This window comes from Manis javanica, chromosome 6, assembly GCF_040802235.1.
Source record: "Manis javanica isolate MJ-LG chromosome 6, MJ_LKY, whole genome shotgun sequence".
Lineage (NCBI taxonomy): Eukaryota > Metazoa > Chordata > Mammalia > Pholidota > Manidae > Manis > Manis javanica.
The window spans coordinates 115,621,611-115,628,386 of NC_133161.1; positions in this window are offsets into that span (position 1 = coordinate 115,621,611).

Below are 6,776 nucleotides of genomic sequence, written 5' to 3' on the forward strand. Positions count from 1 at the left end.
TGGCAAAATGACAGTCTCTTCACCAGATGGTGCTGGCAACACTGGACAGCTACATGTAGGAGAATGAAACTGTACCATTGTCTAACCCCATATACAAAAGTAAATTCAAAATGGATCAAAGACCTGAATGTAAGTCATGAAACCATAAAACTCTTAGAAAAAAACATAGGCAAAAACCTTTTAGACATGAGCATGAGTGACCTCTTCTTGAACATATCTTCCCGGGCAAGGAAAACAACTGCAAAAATGAACAAGTGGGATTATATTAAGCTGAAAAGCTTCTGTACAGCAAAAGACACCATTAATAGAACAAAAAGGAACCCTACAGTATGGGAGAATATATTTGTAAATGACAGTTCCAATAAAGGCTTGACGTCCAAAATATATAAAGAGCTCACATGCCTCAACAAACAAAAAACAAATAATACAATTAAAAAATGGGCAGAGTAACTGAACAGACAGTTCTCCAAAAAAGAAATACAGATGGCCAACAGACACATGAAAAGATGCTCCACATCGCTAATTATCAGAGAAATGCAAATTAAAACTACAATGAGGTATCACCTCACACCAGTAAGGATGGCTGCCATCCAAAAGACAAACAACAACAAATGTTGGCGAGGGTGTGGAGAAAGGGGTACCCTCCTACACTGCTGGTGGGAATGTAAATTAGTTCAACCATTGTGGAAACCAGTATGGAGGTTCATCAAAATGCTCAAAACAGACCTACTGTTTGACCCAGGAGTTACACTCCTAGGAATTTACCCTAAGAATGCAGCAATCAAGTTTGAGAAAGACAGATGCACCCCTATGTTTATCGCAGCACTATTTACAATAGTCAAGAATTGGAAGCAACCTAAATGTCTATCGGTAGATGAATGGATAAAGAAGATGTGGTACATATACACAATGTAATACTACTCAGCCATAAGAAGAGGGAAAATCCTACCATTTGCAGCAACATGGATGGAGCTGGAGGGTGTTATGCTTAGTGAAATAAGCCAAGCGGCGAAAGAGAAATACCAAATGATTTCACTCATCTGTGGAGTATAAGAACAAAGGAATAACTGAAGGAACAAAACAGCAGCGGAATTACAGATCCCAAAAATGGACTAACAGGTACTGGAACCTTTACAAGAAAGAGAAAATGTTGACAGTGGAGCATCTCAGGAGATGATCGAGAGATGCACATACCCACATAAATACAAAAAAGGGACCTTCCCCGCCAACAAGCCAGCGAAGCACCTACTCAGGAAGCCACCAACGAACAGTGCACCATCTGCCTGTGTACTTTAGAGGAAGGGGAAGATGTGAGACGTCTTCCTTGTATGCACATTTTTCATCGAGTGTGCATTGACCAGTGGCTGGCTACAACTATGATGTGCCCCTTATGCAGAGGGGACATCGAAGCCCAGCTGCCATGTGAAAATTAACACCACGGTTCAGAAATGTTTCCCTCCCTCTCCTTCCCACCCTCCTGGTACACAATCATATCAAGAACAAAAAAACAACAATACAAAAGATCAAAGTAATACCAGAGCTCACTAAAGAGGAGTTAGGCACTCTTTGAAGACTCCACAATGACTATTAGGAGTTTAAGGCTTCAAGAACAAGCACTTTAATCTGTAGAGCTGAATAACACATTTGACTAATGAGATAGCACGTTAAAAATTTCAATATTTATTTCTTAGTGCTACGTTTACACATGTGAGACCTGATGATAGTCAAACAAATGCTACATGAAAGTGTGCATGTACCTGCCTGTGTCTGAATGTGTGCATGGGAGAATACATGTGTGAAACTCTGCTTGTTCCTGATTCAGAGGTCCAGTGATGAAACTGTGATACCTCTTATCCCTCCACACCCCTCAAAGAATGTGGAATCAACCCAAGCATATACATCAGGTTCATTTGGGGTGGGGAGGTGGGTTGTTCTTTGCTAATACAGAATCAAGACCTCCGAAAGTGAAGGTGGAGGTCTCTGCACTGTTACAAAGTCCACAGATAGGGATGAGAACTCCTTCTCTGGAGGCCTGGGGTCTCCACTTGTCTCATTGGCAGGTGTTGCCTCCTGGGCATCTCAACACATCCGGTTCAACTCGTAGAGGTCAATTCCTCCAACACGGCCTCCTTAATCCTGGCTCCCCTAAGCTGGGCACTCTCTCTCCTGTTCTAGAATTCGACACTGAGCAGTCCCTTCACAAATCCATGGCTATGATTCATGGTAATTATGATTTTGTTAAAGCATAAGCTGCGATTCTTTGTAGTTCCTCACTAGGGCCAAGCGATTCTCCATACACATGCATGCACAAACCCACATACACACAATAACAGGCAAGGCTGCACAACCCCATTTCCCTGTGCCAAGACCCAACACCACTATGTGCACCCCCATCAGCAGCTCGCTCTATTTCTCCTCCTTCTGCCCCACCCAAAGCATACTGGAAGGCATACAAGGGAAAAGCCATCTCATAGGAATCACCTCACCTCCTCTTTTCTCAGAGGTCATCCACAAAGCTTAGGACCTTAACCAGAAATTACTAGTAAATTACTTCAACAGTCCTTACAATTGGTTGTGACACACTGAGTCACAAAACTGATATTAAGAACTGTTGACTTAACTAGTTACTGAATGCATAAAGACAGTGTTGGAAAAGGAGAAAGCAAAGACTAACAAATGATCGGCCTTTGGAAAGCACAAATAAACTGTTTCATAATCTAAAAAAAAAATCTGGACTGAAGTCAGACACCAATAGCCAGCAGGGATGATCAGTCTGCTTATGGACAGTGCTATGGCATTTGAACAAGACACCCTGAAAGGGAGCCCTGAGCCCCATAGACATGGTAATGCATATTGCTGCCTCACCTGTACAACTGCAAGTGCAAACCAAGGAAGAATCATTGAAGCTGAGGCTTGGCCACCAGAATAAAATCTTGCTGCCAGCACCAAGTGCACTAAACCCTGGAGACTCCATTGAGTGGACATGGACTTGAACATTTTGACACATGGACCAATGATGGCTGGCTCTCCTGTCACCTTGGGCACAAGGCCTGGAAGCTGGCTCCTGTGTATTCCTGGAATAACAGCAGAGTGGCCGCCAAAGATCACAGTAGTATATTCTGAATGGCCAGAAGGTAGAAGCATCTTACTGGGGAGTTTTGTTTTATCATTATGGCCAGTGCATGCACCTCCAGTAGCACTATATATAGACCCTTCAATAACCCCCACAGGGAAAGGAGTAAAAGTATGGTATACTAGATCTGGAAGAGATCCCCTTCCTGCTACAGGACCACTTTCTTCCATGCATGCTACCTGATAGACAAGATTTGCCTATGTTGGTGTCATTAAAACATGTGTCTTATCACCCCTAAAGTCTTTGTGGATTGGGAACTTCCTTTGGCTTGAGTATTATTATAATTTTTGTTACCTGTATCAAAATCTTGTATCTTAGTTTTTGTTATTATCTCTAAGTTGTTGTTATCCTCTGTTGCTATTGTGGAATCTGGTTACAGTTCTTCAGCATTCTCACACAGGGACCATTGTGGAAGATTGAAAGCATGTAGATTGTAAGGCGAGAATCCTGGAGGGATGGAGTGTGGGGAAGTTGGGGTTCCTATGGCCAGGACCCTCACTGAACTTAAACCACTTGATAATGTAACTGGCCTGTTGCTAGGCTACTGCTTCCACACCTATAGGCAATAAGCTATTATTGTGCTATATAGAGAGCTCGGCCCAGTGATCTGGGAGGAGGTAGAGACACTAGTGCTCGACCTACCACCAGGAGAACAAGCCAGGTAATAAACCGTTTCACCCCAAAGAATGTTTTGCTGTCAATTTCTTTGGTCACATTGAACCCATAGCAAACTTGCCTGGGGCTGGAACCCATTGGCAAGACTGGGTACCTAGTACTCTATGAACATACAGCAGTGTGGGGAAAATGGAAGTTCCTATGGCCAGGATCCTCAACTGAACCTAAACTTCTTGATGCTGTAACTGGCCTACTGCTAGGCTACCGCTTCCACACTGGTAGGCAATAAGCTATTATTAACTGACTCTCTAGGTAAAGAGCTCCGCTCAGTGCTCTTCATGAAGGCAGAGATGGATGATTATGAACCTGCAGACTGTTGGATGCACACATGATTCTAATGCTCAACCTATTGCCAAGAGAACAAAGCAGGGTAAAACCCTTTTATCCCAAGTATGTTTTATTGTCATTTCTTGGTCTCACTGAATCCACAGTGAACTTGCCTGGGGCTGAAACCCTCAGGCACACATACAATATCTGAAGGCAGGGTATCTGAGAAAATGAGTTTTCTCTCTAGAAAATTACAAACGGAAGTATACAAGGGTGACTAAATATAACCCTGTAAAACTAATGCATTCACTTGTTATGAATATAAACAAATAATTTTGGAATTTGCCAGGGTCCTTTCTTTGTTCACATATAACTTGCTACCATTGTGTGGTTTCAGTTTCACTAAGGTATTTGGTTTCTCCTTTAGAAAATTAGTCTTGCTTATGGCATGCAATTCATTAATATGCAATGACTATTAAGCAAGCTTTTGAGAGCACTAAACCATTTTTTAGGAAGGATGCCAAAATTAACACAGCTTCTTAGAATTTAAATAGCACCAATGAAAATTATGATAAAAGGAATTTGTAATTATTTACTAATTGTCTCAGTTGGGGGCATAATTAGAGGTGATTACTGGAAGCAATAGTACAATAGCGTTGAAAAAGTTTCCCTGTTACTGACCCACAACTTGCAGATAATGGATTATAATGGGACATGGTGTTGTAGCATGTAACTTAAAGTAAGAGATGGAAATGAAATAATTCACACCTGGGAGCTTTCATTGTAGAAAAGTGTGTGTTGGGGTTGGAGTACAGAATTTTATCTTTTATCCTTGGCATTTGGAACATTAAGCTGTATACAATGGATTTGCAATATGTTTCTAGAGAAAATGACCAGTAATTGAAAAATAGATTTGTTCAACTTTAGTTTGTCTATCTTATCTATGAATTAAATAAGGCCATGGGCTGGGTTTTTATGCTCTGTGACAACATATTCCTTGTTTAGCAGCAGCAAAACAAGAAAAAGCAAAAACAGCTAACAATTATTGTGGGCTTACTGGGTACCAGGTCCTGTATTTATGCCTTAAATTCATTATCATTTTTAATTCTGCTAACATTCCTAAGATAGTGGTGAGTGTCTTGCCAATGGGTTTCAGTACCAGACAAGTTCGCTATGGATTCAGTGAGAGTGAAGAATGACAATGGAATGTTCTTGGGCTGAAAGGGTTTATACCCAGCTTTATTCCCACTGTGGCAGATCAATCACTAGAATCCCATCCACTCAGAGCGAGTCTGCGTGCAGCAAGCTGGTCTCTGCCTCTGGGCCTCTCTACCTCCACAGCCTCCTCAGTCTCTGTCCTCAGTGCTTTCAGCACGCCAGCCTCTGCTCTGCTCTCTTGCAGCATTGCAACCCTGCCACCGTGTCGCCCAGAGCACTGGGTGGAGCTCTTTATATTATAGAGTCAGTAACAATGCATTGCCCACACGTGTGTAGTGAGCTAGTCAACCAGGGCCAGGTGAGAATCATGGCCATAGGAACCTTCAGTTTATCCACAGTAAATCAAGAGTATCAGAGGCTCCCTGGGTAAAATAGTAAAACTACTGAAACGGGGTCCACTGTACAATTGAAGACAGATATGTTTATTTCTTCTAGTAATTATTATTTTCTCCAAAAATCAATTCTGTTTTTTTCTCTTAGACAAGGGTATTGCTTTCTTGACACTTACTGTGGTTCAAAAGCAAACAGGGTTCTGTACCCCTGTAGTATTTTAATTTCAAATGTGTTCATTTCTAATCACTTTTTACCTGGACATTTCCAGAATAATTGGACTGCAATTACTGAAACTGTGTCCCCCACCCATCTCTGTGTTCCCAGAAATTACTTACTACAAAAAGCCAATTTCTATATGATTCATATAAGAATCTTTGAAGCTGATTCCACTGTTTACCTTAGGACAAAGCCAGATAGATGCAGACCTTCCCAATTCCCATTTTTGGCCACATCATTGCCTCAGCTATTACTTGAATTGTTTGTCCCCACTGGTCAATAGGAGCAAAATGCTTGTGAATTTGACTTGACCAAACTTCCATTTAACTTCTACCCTCCCCACAGGGCCCTGAGATTTGACCAGAGCCTGATAGAGCATCCTAATGCAGAACTGCTCCTTAGGACCCCTCCCAAGTGTCATCTGTTGATCTTGGAAAACATTCTCTGTCCTACCCACTGATCTTGGCTCTATCTAGCCTTGCCTTACTCTTCCCTGAAGTACCCTTTTCTGTCTGACCTTGGAGCCTCTGATACCCTTGATTCACTGTGGATAAAGTGAAGGTTTTATGGCCATGATTCTCACCCGGCCCTGGTTGACTAGCTCACTACACACATGTGCGCAATGCATTGTTATTGACTCTATATAAAGAGCTCCACCCAGTGCTCTGGATGACACAGTGGCAGGGCTGCAAGGCTGCAGGAGAGCAGAGACAAGACTGGAGTGGTGGAAGCACTGAGGACAGAGACTGAGGAGGCTGTGGAGGTAGAGAGGCCCAGAGAGAGAGACCAGCTTGCTGCATGCAGACTCGCTCTGGGAGGATGGGATAAGGCCATGAAAGACCCTTTTCTGTCTGACCTTTGAGGCCTCTTGCAGATCTTTGTGTTTCTCCCTATTACAACACTCTTTTGAAATAAACTCTCTCCTTAATTAGTT